The sequence below is a fragment of the Drosophila willistoni genome, assembly GCF_018902025.1.
Source record: "Drosophila willistoni isolate 14030-0811.24 chromosome XL unlocalized genomic scaffold, UCI_dwil_1.1 Seg142, whole genome shotgun sequence".
NCBI classification, from domain to species: domain Eukaryota; kingdom Metazoa; phylum Arthropoda; class Insecta; order Diptera; family Drosophilidae; genus Drosophila; species Drosophila willistoni.
Window position 1 is genome coordinate 8345031 of NW_025814053.1, and position 18070 is coordinate 8363100.

General features: G+C 36.2%; 1 protein-coding gene across 1 annotated transcript in view; it reads left to right on the plus strand.

Moving 5' to 3' along the window:
* The window catches only part of LOC111518889, a 75180-nt gene that overhangs the window by 17207 nt on the left and 39903 nt on the right, over nt 1–18070 (plus strand). Inside the window, exons 2-3 of the mRNA XM_047011528.1 lie at nt 1924–1974; nt 15091–15138. The gene's annotated coding sequence lies outside the window, so the exon portion shown is untranslated. The remainder of the gene's footprint in view (nt 1–1923; nt 1975–15090; nt 15139–18070) is intronic.

An 18070-nucleotide genomic window follows, 5' to 3' on the forward strand; every position in this document is an offset into this window, starting at 1 on the left:
CGGAAGATCTAATTCCATTAACTTTTCATTCATTCCCTATGAAAAGGTTTTAATGAAAGTTTTCAAGTCAACATTTCCATTTGCCTTTTTTTTTTTTGCAATTTTTTTGATTTGACATTGAAACAAGCTGCCAAAAATGACATACTAACACACTGACACACACACACACACACGTGCACAGCGTGAAACAGAGTGGAAGAGGGAAAGGGAGTTATGGAGAGAGAGAGAGGGAGTGAATGAGATAGCAGCTCGTTGCAATTTTCAACTTAATTTTCTACTGCATTAAAAGCCAAATGCAATTTTCACTTTTTATGTTTTTAAATATAACAAACACAACGCCCGAATGGCTCACTGACTGGGCCAACTTATACATATACAATATCTGTGTGTGTGTTTGTGTGTGTGTGTGTGTGGGTGAGTGTCTGTGTGTGTGTGCACATACAGTTTGTCTGTTTGTTCGTTGCCTGTTTGTTTGCCTTTCTTTCACTCGGAGCGTGCTTGACTTGCAAACATTGCGCATACGACGCGTATGGCAAAAAAAAAAACAAAACAAAAAGTAAAACAAAAACGCCCGAACCAACGAACGAATGGAAAAATGAAAAGTCTTCCATGGTTGTTTTATGTGTGTGTGGAAATTGTGAAAAGCGTATTTGGAGCAGAAAATGTAATGTCTGCTTCACTCCTCCATCTCTTTGAAATTCACCCACTTCTTCTGCTGCTGCTTCTTCTTCTTTTTTTTTGGGTTTTTGGTTTTCGGGCCGCCTTCACTCATCTTTTTCTACTTATTATTTATGTGCATCGAATTTAAGGCTGTTGCCTTTTTTTGTTTTCTTGGTTTATAATATTATTTATTTAATTACTTTTTTTTTTGCAATTAACAAAATCTCACGTGATGAGCGAAACGAGTCTCTGTTATTGAGAGTTCCAGATAATCGCAATATCACTTGCCAACTTTCTTGCTTGGCCCTCTCTATAAGATTGGCAAATCAATTAATTATAACAAAGAAAAAACGGAAGCCACTTTCAGTAAGACAGATAAGATTAAATAAAAGCAAATATAATAATCTATGTATTAATAATGTAAGCCCACAATTATTCCCAATAAACTGCAATATGAACAATTCAAAAATTTATTGATAATAAATGATTTGTGTCAATTAATTGTTTAAACTTAAACCATTGCAAATTTGGCGCATACGAATTTTTATTGTCAATATTTATGAGTTCAGTTATAAATTTATGAAAACTCTTAGCAAAAAAAAAAACACAAGTTATGCCTTCTACGTCTTTGACTAAGTAAACCAATTGGGCGGAGTTGTCCGTGCATATATAAGTGTGAGGGAGATAGTCTCTGTTTGCAATAAAGATAATATCAGTTGTCGGCGCGACAACTTACTAACATACTTTACTTGTTTTTAGTGCTTCATATTTAGTTGACCTTCTCGTGCTCATAAAACACAACAAATAAAATAAAAGAAAATTCTAAAAAAATATTAAATTCTTATGTTTATTTTTTAACTATTTTTAGTAGTCTCTTTAAAATAAACAATTATTAAGCTTAGGCTTATCTTCTTTTAGACTCGTTAGTGATAAATCTTTTTCTTATTCAGTAGAATTTGCGTAATAATATTTATAATTATTAAAATTTTAAATTTTTTTATCATAATTACATGTTGAAACCGGTTGAATTCTACGTTTTCGTCATTAAAAAAAAAACTTAGTCCAAATTAACATATCAAAGCAATATCTGGATATAATAAGCGCCTCGTGCTAGTCTACATAAAATAAGAGAATGGAAGAGAATATAGAATAAGTTTTTAAAGATATTTGAGGTATCTCATTAGTTAATGTTAATTTCATGCTTATTGTTTATTTTAACATGATTATTAATAAAAACCTCGCAATTGTGCTTTTGTTTTTCAGATCATTAGGAAAAATCATCAAGGGAATGTAATTGGAAGTGGCTAATTGCAAGTAAGTGAAGTTATATACATACATATATATCTTTTAGTATATATCTTTGACGTGCGAAATGATGAAAAGAATCTTACACTGGAAAAAAATAATTTAAAGATAGTCTATGATTAGTTTTCTTTGCTTTTAAGTCATAGCTCATTGAAAATTTTTCCTAGATAAGACATTTTAAAATTGTTAGCATTTTTTTTGGGGGGGGGGGGGGGGGGGGGATTTCTGTGTGTTTTTTTTCCCAGTGTTAGTAGGTATATAAATGAAGTTTTTGTTGTTTTTTTTTTGTGTTGTTAGCAATAATAATACTTGATGTAAATCGCATAACACGACAGCCAAGGCAAGGCGAGGCAAGGCAAGGCGATGGCGATGGCGACAGCTTGCTTGACTAGCTCAAAGTCCAACAATAACTATATACAACAAGAGCAACAACAGCAGCAGCAGCAGCAGCAAGTCGTCTAACTTGTCAGATCGCGTGCCAAGAAATAATAATGAAGAAAAATCGTGTTACTTTAGGCCTGACTCTTGAGTGTTGGGGTCTGGTCTTTGGGTCTCTGGGCCCTGGTCCCTGAGGTTGGCTCTAACTCTCTCAGACTGAGCAACAGAGCCAACAACACTTTATATGCCTAATAATCATAATAATAATAGCAGCAGCAACAACAACAATAATAAGAACAACTACTGCAACTTCTTTACCACCGACATAAGTCCTCCCCCCACCCTACCCCTCTTTTCTCCTTTCCACACGCCGCCACTGTCATTCCTTCCCCACCTCTGGCTTTGACTACTAATTAGTTGGTGTGGTTGGAAAATCCATTTCGTTGAGAACATTTCAACTACAACTACAGCTTGACATTGCTGCTTTGAATGGCTAACGATATTTATTACTTATATATTTGAAAAGAAAAATGTATATACATATATATATGTAGATGTATACAGGGTGTTTGTTTCTTTTAGAATACTCTTAAAATTTGTCTTACACATTCTTTATTAATGGGTTTTTAAATAATTACCTTTCCAGTTAATCCTAGACAAATCAGATTCCACAAAAAGTTTACTTCATCGGTTTGTGCCTTTGTCTCGATTTGTCTGCCTGTGTATTGCTTTTTTAAGCCTCTTCTCAAGAGTTCCTTATCCCAAAACAAAACCAAATCGTCTTAGGCATAAAGACTAAATCAACAAAACTCTTCTAGACCTAAGCCCAAGTTGAGCCCTGTTGAGACTCGGCAGACATCAGGGAACAATCGACCCATCCCACCCATCGGAAGAATGAGAGTTTGACTGTTATGGAGCCGCAATTTCAACCTCAAACACTAATGTTTTCCACCTGAGCCCGCCAAAAACTCACACTCACACACACACACACAAGAAAAGAGAGAAGAAAAAACAGAAATTCAAACCCAGCTACTTGTAACAAATGATGTTGTACGTCGTAATTGCGAACCGCCGCAACATGCTAATTAAAAGCTACTTTACCAGCCGCATTAATATACACAAACAGCACCGCAAAAATCATGCGTTAGGAGGGTTCCGTTGTTGCTGTCTGTTTGGGATTAATGAACATTTACAAGAGACTGTCAAGCAGAAGCATCAGAAATAGCTAGCTAAGCAGGAGCAGGACCACAGCCACGAAGCAGAAGCAGGAGCGGGAGCTGAAGCAGGTAGCAAAGCCTCCCAATTGAGCCCACGCTTCTGTCTGTCGTTGAATGACAACAATTTGCATTTGTTTCATTTGAGCCAAGTGAAAGAGAACGAGTGGAACCATAATACACTTTTCAAAATTTAATCTCTCAACATTCGGAATTCTTTTTGTATATACTCAAGCACAAATTTTGCAGTTACTTGCCAAATAGGTCAAATTAGGCATCATTTAGTAGATCAATTAACTTGGTGCTACGTTTTTAACAGAATTTTAACATTATTCTCGGGATATTTAATGGGAAATTTTGATCAAAATAAAACTTACAATGTGTGGCTGGAGAGGTAGGGCAAATATTGAAAATATCTTTATCTACTTGTGAAATATTCAAATCAATAATAAACTTGTGATTTATCTATACTCTCTAAGCCTCGTAATGTTTTGAGACACTCTTCGAGTCTTCGAGGGTTTAGTTTACTATCAATTTATCAAGTTTTTTCTCTCAGTGTTGATAGCATACCGCATCCGTTCCGAAAAGAATGATTGCTGGACTGGGTGGAGTAGTTAGAGGGTAAAGTAGATTGTGTGTCTGTCTGGTACGCTAACCGCAGTCAGACGCAAATTTCGACGGGGCAGAGGGATAACAACGACAAGTGCTGGATTCCCTCACTCTCTTTGGCACAGTCCTCCCGCGTCGCTATTCTTGTGTTCTGTATCCTGTGTCCTGTCCGTGTGGCATCATTAAAAATGTCTTGATAGGTTTTGTGGCTTTGATTTTGATGCGTTGATGTGGCATTCCGCTGACTATCCTTGTTTTTGCTTTTCCTTCTCCACCAACCAACCCCCCCGTTCCAATACTAGGTATTGACAGCTGCTGCTGCTCTTGGTTGATTTTCCAAGTAGTGCAGGAGTTAGAAAAGAAATGTTTCTTTAGATGGGAGAGAAAAAAAAAAACTATGCCGAGTTAATTGATGGAACGGAATTGAGTTAGTCTAAACAAATTAGAATTGACAAAACGAGAATAATGATAGAGAACTCAAGTAAAGTTGAAGCTCTAAAGAAAAGAGATTTAAATTTTATGAAAATTGTGGATTTTTCCTTCTATTTTTGGGCTGTTTTAGGGGAAATTTCATTGTGTCTCTTGCAGTTGACAGATTTTTGGCATCTGGCCATTCGGTCAGCTGGCTTATTAGCCAACTCCTTGAAAACCTTTTATGTATCCCAAAGCTCTGTCACGCCTACCATGGCCCCCTGTTTTACCCCCTTCTATCATATCCTGCAGTCAGCCATAAATTATGCAATACTTTTTCGCTTCTTCATTTGTGCCTCTTTGGCAGCATCTCGCGTAAAGTGTCAAAGCTTAAAATTGTTCCAACTCCCCTCCCTCAGCCCCATCACAACACATCGTTACTCCTTTTTTTTTTTTTTTTTTGGTGCTTTGGTTCAACTTTTGCAGCCTTTTTCGCGATGTACTTTCTGACAGTCATAAATTTGCCTTCAACATGAATTCGACAGCCAAAAAGCAGCAGCAAAGGAAAAACAGCCACCGAAATAATTTCTCTCTTGGTTTTTCTTCGTTTTTCTATCGCGCTTATAACTTTTCCATAAAGTGTGAAGTGAGTAGAAGCGTGTGGGGTGTGCGGGGAGTGGGGAATTCTGAAGAGGAGACGAAGGAGGTGTAGCTGGAAAAACTTAAAGTTCAAAATCTGTTAAGCGGAATGAAAACTTGCTGTGTACTTGCAACTTTTCTTCCCTCTGTCTCTCAGTCTCTCTCAGTTGGTGGGCCACTTCTTGACTGCTAGTTCTGAGTCCGATCTAGTCCGAGTTACTGTTTGGCTTTGGCAATTTTCTCTGTTTATTTTCCACACTCACAAACACAACAAACACAAACAAAAAGTTTTCTCCCTGCCTTCCTTTGTGATCTTTTCTTTTGACCTTTGTGGCCAGTGGAAATGCAAAAACCAATACAAAAAAAAAATCATAAATAAATAATAGTAAATGCAGAGGGATAAAGTGAGTTTTGCTTTGAATATTAAATTATTTTTAGCTTACAATTCAATAGTTTGAACTTTGGAAATTAGATAATTAGATAAATTAAGTATTTGTTAGCCAAACTTGTCTACCATCTACCGAAAATAGAAAATCTAAAAGGATGCTCTTAACAATAATCTTTTCTTTTCTTCAATTATGAAATGTTCCTTGAATATTATGAGAATTTCTAAAAGTTTTTATACTGCCATTTTCGTTCCGTTTGAATAAGTTTTTCTTTTTTTTCATATTTCTTTACTAAATGTGGGCTGAAATACAACTTTTTGCCAAATGTTAGCATTCACACACACTAGCACACACACACACACACACACATACGTGTGTGACTACTGAAGGACGAGAATATTGCCTGCCATCTAAAACCGCTAATAGTGTCTGCGGTTCAGAACTTTATTTCATTTTTCCTCTTGGTGTGTTTTTTTTCTCCTGTTGTTTTTAATGAACTTTACGAACCATTTACCATTATGAGTGGCAAAGTGAAGGGAAGAGACCAAGAGCAAACAAAACAAACAAACAAACAAACAGGCAAACAAACAAACAAAGTGAAATAGGGCCAAAAAGCGAAACTCATTTCAAAGCTATTAGACGGAAACTGCAACAAAAGGCAAGGATACAAACAGAGTATAACGAAAACTATGCCACCAACTAGAGATAAGAGCGTGCAAAACAAAGCAAAAAAAAAGAATATGCAAAAAAAAAAATGGAATCCTTCAATAAACTAGTTCCTTTCCATGTTGAAAGACAAAAGAAAACCTTCTGCATTACTTGGAAATTGTTCTTGAAGCAAAACTTTTTCTTATATTTCAAATGAGTTGACTAAAAATTTGAACAAGTCTAATAAAAATCAAGAATGAAAATTTGAATTAAACTGTGATTAATGTGTATTTTTAGTGTTTATTACATGAACAATGTCCTTGCTCACGCTCTCGTCTCGAAAAAGCGAACCGAAAGCAATTTCAACTATAATTTTTACTGGCCTCATTACAATTCGTTTTCTTTGGTTTCTATTTATTCTTTTTTTTTTTTTTTTTTTTTTTTTTTTTTTGGGGCTTTTTGCAATTTCTGCAAAAGGCGTTCATGCGTTACACCCACCGCCATCACCGCCCCAATTAGATGAAGGGGCCACTCAATGTAATGAAGGTCATTAGAAATATACTTACATTTAGTTTGAGGGTTTTCTCGATCTCTCTCTCTCTCTCTGTCTTTTTGGGTTCCGCACACGCACACAACTCATTTGCACTTTACGTTTTGGCCAAGTTGCTGTGCTGCAAGTGCGTAACAAACAAACATTGGTAATGAAGTGAAGGGACGGGGATGGGGAAGGGGACAGCGCCTACATTGGATGAAAGGGAAGTTTGGGTCGGGAAGGGGTCGAAGAAACTTTCTTGTCTTGGCTCAATTGTTGCCAGCTTTGGGTCATTAGGTGACGCTTGCTGCCTGGCTGTCCCTGTCCATGGTCATCGGTTGGTAAAACGTAATTAGTCGTCGCCGTCGGTCGTCGACGACCGTGATGATGATGACATCAAAACATGTAAAGTAGGGCGCTCGACTGACCCAAAGAGATTCGCCCCTCGTTTCGGCCCCCCACCCCCTCACAAGTCATTGATGAGTAAAAGAGAGCGAGAGTGAGTGAGAGGCAAAAAGAAAAATGAGAAAAACTTGGTAATTAGGATGTTTGCGATGCCAATAGACAAGCACAAAAACAAAAACCAACACACACACACACACAGACACAGACACAAAATAGAAAAAAAAAAGGGGCAAACGTCTGTCGAAGAACAAAATGGCAAGAAGATAGAAGGTAACTTTATTCAATCCCCACCCAATCCACATTCCATTCTCATGCTTATCCCATCTTCATCTTCATCTTCATCTTCATCGTCGTGGTAGTCGTCGTCTTATTCTTGACTTGACTTGCCTTGTTGCCTTACGTTGTCTTGTCTCGACTCGTCTCGTCTGGTATTTGTAAATTAAGTTGACATCTTAAGTTTAACTTTTTTAATTAGATTTTATCATTATAATCAAGTCACACAGTGGCAAGCAGTCGGACTTTGACTCCCAACTACATCGACAAGGACAACTGCCGACTGTTGAGTCGGTGTCCTTGGTCGCTTGGCCCTTTTCATTCAATTTTGTGCAATTGGTTTAATTACATTCCACGTCGAACGGTAGTTAAAAAGGTGTTGAAGGATTTCTTCAATGAATGGAATTAACATTATTTAGCCTTAACTTAACCCACGCTAAATGTTTGAATTGATTTCCTTTATATTTGTCACAGTTGTTCAAGCAAAACGGTTTGGCTTAAACTAAAAAAAACAAATAACATTTTAATTTTTTAATTATCTTGAACTTGAACTTTGGCCCTACTGCAAGACCAAATGGTTTTTAAGTTTGAAAGTATTTTGTTTTAAATTTGTCTTAAAGATGATTTTTATTGAAAGCCTTTCTTGTGCTAGAGTTACTTACTAGCCTTGAGATTTATTAACCTTACGTTAACTGTGATTAGATGTTTACTATTATTAGATAAACAGAAACTCGCCAAGTATCTATATTTATACTCAATTTCAATTTCAAACATTAGCGCATTGAATTTCATTCAGTATTGTTCGTTTACTTTGGCCAATCAATTTTTCTTTTTCTACCAATGCAACAATGTATCGTGTGTGTGTGTGTGTCTGTGTGTGACTTAAGCGCATTTCGTTGCAACTGTGAATCGCAGCGATTGTACACTCCACCACTTTAACCATAAAAATGACGTTTGCCAGCTTCGCATCCATATAGTGCCTCTATAATATGGCAATTGAAAAAGGAAGCCCACACACAAAAAAAAAGAAGGAAAGAAATAACCAGCAAAAAAAAAAAAAGAAAAGGAATTTAAGTAAGTGGTAAAAGAAGTCTGAGCCTTGTGAAAAATAAAAAGACATGAAAAACGAAGAGAAAACCGTATGGGAATAATGGGCGAACCAAGTGCTTAAGGACTGTGGCTAAAGGGAGGATGAGCTTAAGTGATGACGATGACAATGACGATCGTATCGAAGTCAAAAGTTTCATTTCATTTCGCTATGAATAATGCATGTTCAACATTTATGTCAGGTCACCGAACTAACGTGTGTATATATGATATATACATACATATACAAACACACAAATCTGTTTGCCCTGCCTGCCCTGTTGTACCTTGCCTTTTACTATCACCAATACCACCATCACCTTGCATCAACCAATATTCATTTATTATTTAAACGGTTTTGTGGTGCTTCGGTTAGCCATTGTAACCTCTGTCGCCTACTCTATCTCTTCTCTTTGTCATATTTGTCTTTCACACTATGTGTGCGTGTGTTTGTGTGTGTGTGCTGGTATTTGATATTTATTGTTTATCGTTTTGTTGCTAAACTTTTTTTTATACATACAAATATTGATTGAATTTTATGCTTAGTTTAAGGTTAAAGTTTAAGAAACATAATATTAAAGTGCATATTAAAATTATATAGAATGTCTAAAACTGTCAAAGTTGGTCAACGTGATTCATTTTTCGTTCAGTGTATCTTTTGTTTGACGCGGCTTCAATTACTCAAGCAGTCAATGCCATTGCAACAATAGGTCCAAGGGGAGAGATTCTGCATTCTGTACATAGAAAGGCAACTTTTGAGACTGGGAAAGAGAATGCGATGGCAGGCAGATATGGGAAGGTAGCTGCGAACATTGAACGTTGAAGTGCAGGCAAGAGGAAAGCGTTGTCGTCTCTGCCACCCAACAACCAAGCAAGCAACCAACCAACCAACCAACCATTCATGAAAAAGCGCCTTGTGTACTTATTTTTAAACGTATTAAGGGAAGCCCCACCAAGAAGACGACGACGTTGTTCCAGGCCTGAGAGACTCTCGACAAGAGACTCTCCTTGACAAGGAGTTGCTGCAGTTGCAGTTTCTTTACACTTTTGAGTCGCATCGAGTTTCGGTTTCGTTCTGTCACTTAAAGAGGAAGGAGGAATAAATGATACGTGCGAGTGAATAAAAATCCAGAGGAATGAACAAATTTTTGTTAAAAAAAAAAAAGATTTTTGTCAATATATAATGTTACCAATTTTGAAATTTCTAGTGTATCGCATAAAGTGTTTTGTGACTTTTGTGATAAAAATTCATAGCTTATTGGAAATTTAAAGCGTTTTGTCAATAAAGGAAGACACATTGGTTACCAAAAAACTAAAGAAACAGCAAATTCACATTCATCTTATGCTCGCACAGTGGAGCCAAAACACATGAAATGCATTTATTCTGAAAAAATTTCTTGGGATTGTAGATAAATTGATCTTTTCTGTTCCACTGTGACATATGCGACAAATTCATAGGTTGGAAAAGCAGAGATAGGTGAAAAAAGAGAAAACCAATTTTAGTTGGTTGGCTTTTTCTTTCTTTCTTTTTTTATTTTACACACATTGTCAATGGCTAAATGCAAATGCCTGAAGCATACATTTAGCACTCTCATTGCTTATACGCCATGTGGGCCACACACACAAACAAACGGACAGTTGTCCAGCTGTTTTACACGTTTCTTCACCCAAAAGCTTCGACCGCCCTGTGTCAGTGAATGTCAGAGAAAGAGCGTGTATGTGTGTGTGTGTGTGTATGGTCTTTACTCTTGTTCTCTGTTCTACTTTTGGCTTGCATCATCCTTTTTGGACCACTTTTCGTGGTCGTTTGAAGTTTTTATCCTTATTTATCTTCATAAAATATTCATGCACTTTGCTTTTCGGGTAGATATGCCTTGTGCCCTGTGTGTGTGTATGTGTGTGCCCTGTGTGTGTGTGTGTGTGTCCACACTTGAACTTCAGCATTGAGCACTCAACACTTGCCCAGGTAAAAGCTCTTCATCAACTCTTCAGGGAGAATCGCTGGAAATTGCGGGCTAAAGGATGGGAAGCGGCTTATCCTTGTCCAACTTTTCGTTTCGTTTTCAATTAAAAATTGTTTTTCACTACATTTGAGTTGATTGATTTTTAATTGATTTGCCATTGCCAAAAACAAAAACAAAAACAACCAACCATAAAGAACGAACATGAAAAACGAAAAGCAGAAAGCAAAAAGCAAAACTTCATCCCCCAAAGGCCAACAGGCACTTTTTCTTATTTATTATTGAAGGAATATTAAATGCAGACAATTTTTACATTTACAACAAAACCCCAAAAAATGTTGTTAAGTGAATTTTAATTTGCCATTAACACATGCATACACACACATACATACATACACACACACATACATGGTCTGTACAGAATAGAAAAGTAGAGAAGGACAAACCTACCGGATGTTGCCAACAAAAACTATACAAAAAACTAAAAAAAATAAACAAAAGGTTGGAAAACAAAATAGGCGACAACCAACTTGTGCCAAAAAAAAAAAGTTTTACTACCAACAACAAAAGTGGTTAAAAGGGGTAGCAAAAAGGGAAAAACCAACAGCAACTGAACTGGCAAAAGGTGTGGGATTTTATTCTTTTTTTTTGTTTTTTTGTTGGCCATGATGTATTAGCAAGGCACTAGAAAATATTTGGTATTTGCCCAGAGTAAGACTTAGAGGCTAAAGATGGACAAAGAGAATTTGCAAAAGCAAAATGTGTAGAATCCTTTAAAAGGTTTTTGGTTTAGTTCGCTCTAGCTCTTAGATGTGGAATGAATTTTAAGAATTATCTAGTCCTTCTCCTCGCTTCGTATTCGCGATCATTTAAATGGACTGGAAAAGGGATATTTTAAACTCATAATTTGATGATAAAAGTCTCCCATAAAATGTACCTATATTTTGCCTATTTTGATCTCTCATTAAAGAGGTTTTTGTATGTGAAAGTTCTTGTGACCTCAAAGATCTGGCAGACTCTTGTGGCTCATCTTATACAGAAGTGAAGTTGACAAGTGTTTCGATGGGCTGTTTCACTTCATCATTATAAAAATTAGTTTGACATTTCAATGGCATTTTATTTTTCCCCTCATTTTGCAAAACGATATCGAAACCGATAGCAAAAGCAAAATCAAATCTTGGGGTCAATTGTTGATATTATTTTTTATTTTTGTTTTTGGGGGCCATCCTCCACCTCACCCACATGAATGGGGGGAATGCAGTTTAGCTTTCGATACGCTTTAAGTTTTGTTAAATAACTAAATGGCGCTTGCCCTTGGCTAATGTTTGGTTTTCAATTTCGATTTTCAATTATGTATGGACGACGTGAGACAACGGCGTCAACGACGACGACGATAGCTGGCTAATTGAAGGTCACACAATTGGTTTTACCAACAAGAAAAAAAGAAGAAAAAAACAAACATAATATTGTTGAAAAACAACAACAATAAACGTGTCCAAAATTATGACTCGAGGTGACAATACGAATGACATTTCCCCCATGAACATCGACACTCGTTCGCCACTTTGTCTAAGCGGTTGTCTCTTTGGTTTCCTTTCAATTAGAATCTTGTCGCAGGAACATATCTCTGTCTTTCTGTATATGTATATATGTATATGTATGTACCTATCTATTGAAAAGCTGGATGAGTACGAGAAAGGATTGGGAAGAGACAACATCTCGATTCGTTGCCATCTAGCTGCCATGGCACAACATGATTGTCTGAGTGTGTGTGTGTGTGTGTGTGTGTGTGTTTGGTTCATGGAACAAAGCGTGCCTTTGTTGATTTCCGGGGATCTCTTTCTCTGGCTGTCTCTTACTCCTCGTCTGCTCCTGTATCTGCCTTCCGTATGCCACTTAACCAGCCAACCATTCATTCGCACTTACTTGTACACATACATAGGCCAGAGAGAGAGAGTGAAAGAGAGAAAGAGAGGGAGAGTTTTGAAACAATGGGCTGCAGCATGGATTAAGATATTTACAAATCCTTAAAAATTAAACTAAACAAATTAACTAACTTCTAATTTAATGGCAATGAATATCTATCCTGTAAGAATTGAATTCTTTTTCCAAATCTAACATTCAAAAGTAAATTAGGAAAATATTAAACATCAGCTTCCGTTCTCTTTCTTTTTATCTGCACCCCCTCTGGGGCTCTTGCTCCTTGTCTCGTCCTTCAATATCTAATCCGTTTAACACTTATCACAAACCGCTTACTGTCATTTCTAACAAAATCTCAACTCAAACAAAAAAAAAAAGGAAAAACAGATGAAAAAAATAATATACGAAATACCATTTGACACTTGACTCCAATCACTTGGCACTCACCCAGTCTCACTCCCACTCCCATTCCCTGTCCCCTGCCCTTCCCTTCACTATGCCAGTCGGAGATTCGCTGTTTTGCGTTGCCAGTCCCATGGTACGTTTGCCGTTTGCTGACATGTCAAAAATTTTAACTGGCAATTTGCAGCGAGGTTGCTCTCTTGCGCGTTCCCTGTTCCACGCACGTACGGACGGCTGCATGAGCGAGGGGGAACAGTGGCAGGATGAAGATGACGATAATGATGATGCTGATGATGATGATGATGATGAGTAGTAAAAGGATGATGAGAAGGAAGTGCGTTGAGGGCGATGCTAAGGCGTCGGTGGCAATGATGCTAGACAGTTTGGCCAGTGGCTGTTGCTTTACCGTAGTCGTAGTCCTCATCGTCATGGTCCCCAGCAATTTCCATGAGCGAGTTTCCCCCTTTCCCACTCACTTCCAAACACGTTGTCTCATTTCGTTTGTGTTTTGTATCATTTTGTCTGTGTTTATGTGTCATTTGTTGTTGTCAGTGTTGCTGTTGCTATTGTTGTTCCATAAAACATGACACACAATATGTTGCCGATGTCCTGGGCCCCCTTTTCGTCCTGTCTGTGCTTTGTCTGTGTATTTGTTAAGCCAAGCACTTGTATACCCTGTAAGTCCCTTTCTCCATATCTCTTCGAGTTTTTGGTCTTTTTTTTTCTTCGCATAGGACGAAAAGGATCAACAAATCACAGGGTATTAGCCAAGTCGACCACAAGAGAATTTATTAAATTAATGGTTTCAAAATAATTTGGTTTCGCCATTTGTTTGCTCAACTCCGAGCGCTGAATAATATAAAAGTAGCTAGCTAAATTATAAAACAATGAAGCAGGTGGAAATTAACGATAAATCAAAATTATAAAATATATAAAAAAAGCTTAAAAACCAAAAGACTCATTTGTATAGAAATGCACAAGTTTATCCCTTCTGTAGACAGAAAAAAAAAAAAAAAAAACAAAAAGCGTAAAAATATATTTTAATACATTTTAATTAATAGCAATACGCAATGATTTATGACATTTCTGAAAGTCAACAGTAAATTAAATTAAAATTGTTCTAGCTTAACTCTTTACCGTTGTCCAGTTTCTAGTGACTTTTCATAAATCATTCAAGTTTTTTTTTTTCTTCTTGTTTTTTTTTTTTTGTGATTGATTGTCACACATTCATTTAACAGCTGGCAGTGAGGAGTTTGCTCTCTCCCACCCCCCCCGAAAACAGATTTCAAATCCTCCTCCATGAAACCCTTTTAGCCCAGCATCCAACCTCATTCCCCCACCCACATTCTGCTCATCATAATCATCAGCATCATCATGATATTTTCTTGTTCTCATGTTTATGGGTTTGTTTTTGCTAATAGCTTGTTAGCCATTTCAAAAAACAATTTTGTTTACAAAAAGAACAAGAACAAACAGCAACATGTGTAGACCATAACTTCTGTCTGATGTTGCTCTTTGCGAAAGGGTCGATGGGGGATAGAAATAAATGACAACGGGTCCGACATGGATACCCATTCCAATTCACACACACACACACACACACGCCCTAGGAAAAATAAAATGGGCTCATATTTTTTTGAATGTTTCTTTTGCCTTAAATAAATTTTCAGGTAGCATGGCAATCTTTTCAAAAAGGGTTCTTCTATTCAATTTCTTACTCTAAAAGCCGATTAGTAAGTGGAACTTTTACATCCCAAAAACTAAGAACAACTCATCTTTGTGTCTAATTCTCGTCTATTATTTAAAATTCCTCGCGTAATGTATTTGCCCCCGGAACATCTGTAAGAATTTCTTGATACTTGAGCAAAATGCTCTAAATCGCTTTTAAAGGCAACTAAATCTCTCAATTCTCAACCCTCCAGCGTCTATTCCAATTCACCAATTTCCATCTACATCAATTCCTGCCTGCCCCCTCTTTCTGTCGCTCCCTATTTGTGTCTCTTTGCTTTTACTGTTGTCTGTCACTTGGCAAATTTGGCAGACAATTGATAAATGATGTAGTCCAAAATGAAACATTCGCAGCTAATTTCGTGTGACAAATACATGCTCAGGCGCATAATAACATATCAATTTTTGCTTTTTCGAGATTGAATCTGTCATGCCAGCTAGAAGGAGGGAGGTTGGGAGCAAATTTTCAACCAAATTTACGATAATTCCTTTTACTTTATTGTTAATACATTTATTCTTCTTTGTGCTTTTAGATCTCTCATTTCCTGTACTTGGAGAATAATATTTATGTACCCAAAAAGGTAAGAAGAAAAGAATTGAATAAAATCTAATTATATTGTACGGAAGAATTGTGAGTCAAGTCTTTCTTTTCAACTAGATGTGCTAGATGATTTCGCAACTTGTTTTCGCTTGTCATATTAGTGGGCTCCCAAGTACCTGCAATCCATCTATTGATAACTTGCGGTAGCTTTATGATTTATTTGACTTTAAAATTCTCATTTCTTTTAAAATACCATAGCCGGATGATTAGGCATCGATCATTTTTAGCCACATCACGTAAGCAACTCGTGCCATTGGGCCACCTGACGACGACGACGACGTCGACAACGATGGCTATGACGATGACGAGAGTCATTCAACCATTTGGGTCTCCTTCCCCTCCCCAGTTACTAATTAATTAGCTTTATGTGCATAATTAAATGGCATTCGTTAAATTGTTGTGTGTATGTCTATTTTGTTTGCATTTTTTCATCTTTAACTCTTTTTGTTTTTTTGTCTTTTTGATTATTTGTTTTCATAATTTTTACATTTTTATGCTTTAACAAAGAAAGCTTATTAACTATTTAATCAAATATTGTCATCAGTTAAAACAGAATTTCATGGTCAACATAATTAGCTAAATCTTCTTCTTTTCAAAATGATTGGTTCAAACTGATAAGCAAATGTGATTTTATCTCGTCGGGGTCACCAAATGTTAAGTTAGGTAAGCCACATAGAAATTGTAGGTTGATTAGAGTATAAAAACTTCGTTAATACATTTCGTTTACATTAAATTTTCTGATTTATCTTCACTTTTTCTCATTTTGTACTTACTCAGGCGAAACATAAAAACGTTGCCAATTTTGTTATTGTCTTCTTTCCTCGGTTTTTTTTTTTTAATTTGAGTTTGTTAACAATTATGTTGGGGCCATGCTCATCATTATAAATATATAGACAGTCATCATTTTAGATCCGGAAGTGGGCGGTCAACCTATGATGAACCAAAGCACAAACTCCAACATACATAGATTTTAGATTATTTGATTTTTCATGGTTAGTTGAAGGTAAATTGGTATTTTTTTGTCAAGAGGCTTACAATTATCACGATGGTAGATTACGATGAGACAGAGGGAGTATTAAAGCAGTAATAATTGCTGGAGGTCATCGGTTATATATGTACATAGTTATCCATGATATCATCACTAGAATTGAACATAATCAATATTCACAAACATATCTTAATCCACAGAGAAACTTCAACAATATTAATTCAATTTTTTTTTGCGTTGAAGTTGCTGTGGGGGCTTTGTTTCATTTTATTTAAATTTTATTTTTATTCAATCATTTGTTAATTGCGTTAAGCCCAAGTCAATTATCAAATACGCAAATAAGCGGACAGATAGAGTATGTTGGTGATGGGAGGGGGAGGGGAGGAGGCACAGAGAGTTGTGTTCATTTGAGTTGAGTTTATATACGATTTCAGTTGCTGTTCAGATTTTTATTTTTTATATTTTTACTCTTTTTCTTTTTTATAATTATAATCCCATGATGTTAACGACTGAGTTGTCTGTGCTATTGTAAAATAGTTTTGTCGGATGCTGTTGATGGGCGATAAAGATGGAGATGATGATGAATAGCTGAGTTGAGTTGAGTTGAGTTAAGTTGAATTGTGTTGATGGGACGAATTTTCCTCTGACATCATGCATCTGTGTCAAAGCCGCAAAGGAATGTTTGTATTTGAGTGTGTATTTTTTCAATTTATAGTTATGAAAATTAATTGTTCATAAAAGAAGTGGATGTTGGTAATCAATGCATTAACTTTATCCAACTAAAGTTATCATTAAAAGCAATCATATGAAACAGGAAGTGAAATCGAAATGAATATTCTTTAAAGTTGCCGTTTCCGTTTGATTTAATAATTCTATGTTTAGGTCTCAAATTATTTCCAGAAGATTATTCAACTTATTAGATTTAAAAAGATATGAATCAGTTTCAACTTATTTGCAGATAGAATAGATTTAACAAGCTTAAGAGAACATGTGACATCAGAGGCAAGAAAGGTATGACATAACAAAGATTGAAATGAAATGAAGAAACAACTTAAGGATTTAAGTGTAATGAAAAACAAAATTAAACACAGAAAGAGAGAGAGAGAGAGAAAGAGAATTAACAACTGAAAGAACACACCAAAAACAAATTAATTGAGGAAAACAATCAAGTAAATTATAAAACAATGGCTATAATTTATGAATAGAATGCATCAAAAAACCAAACAATGAAAAAAGAGAATTTTAAGAAATTGGCAGAACAAAACAAATGAATGACCAATAATAAAAACAAAAACCAATCTGACTTAACCATAAGGAATGAAATGAAAATCACCAAAATGAAAGAAACAGCTAAACAATAAATAAAGTAACCTTTTTTATATATCTTCTTAATAGAAAGAAAAGAGATTTGATAGAAGGCAAAATAATCGTATAAAGGCCGCCACGCGATCTGAGGGCATTAACCAACTTAAAATGTAAACTTGCCTCAGCCTCAGCTTCAAGTACAAAAAAAAAAAAAAATAATAACGAATAAAAACCCAAGGCATCAACCTCAGAGACGACGAGATCAGCAGCCAATCTCGATCGGAGTTTTTTGAACCTTTTGCAAAGCGGAAGTGTGACTACTTATGAATCATTTCAGATGAATAAAACATAGAAGGAGATAGAGACGATGAAGAGAAGAGAAAAGGCCAACTGGGGACTTTTGTTAAAAAGTTATTTTTGGAATAGGTGACTAGTAGGCCTGTGGGCGGTCGATCCCCTAACTTGGCGTCTCTTTCTCGAATACATCCATCCATCCATCTGTCTAGCATTCCCCTTGCCCCTTCACTTTGTCACTTCATTTCATTTCATTTGCTGAATATTGAATGAATAATGTGAATGATGTTTCATTTGGAATGTGAGTGTGTGTGGGGCATGTCAT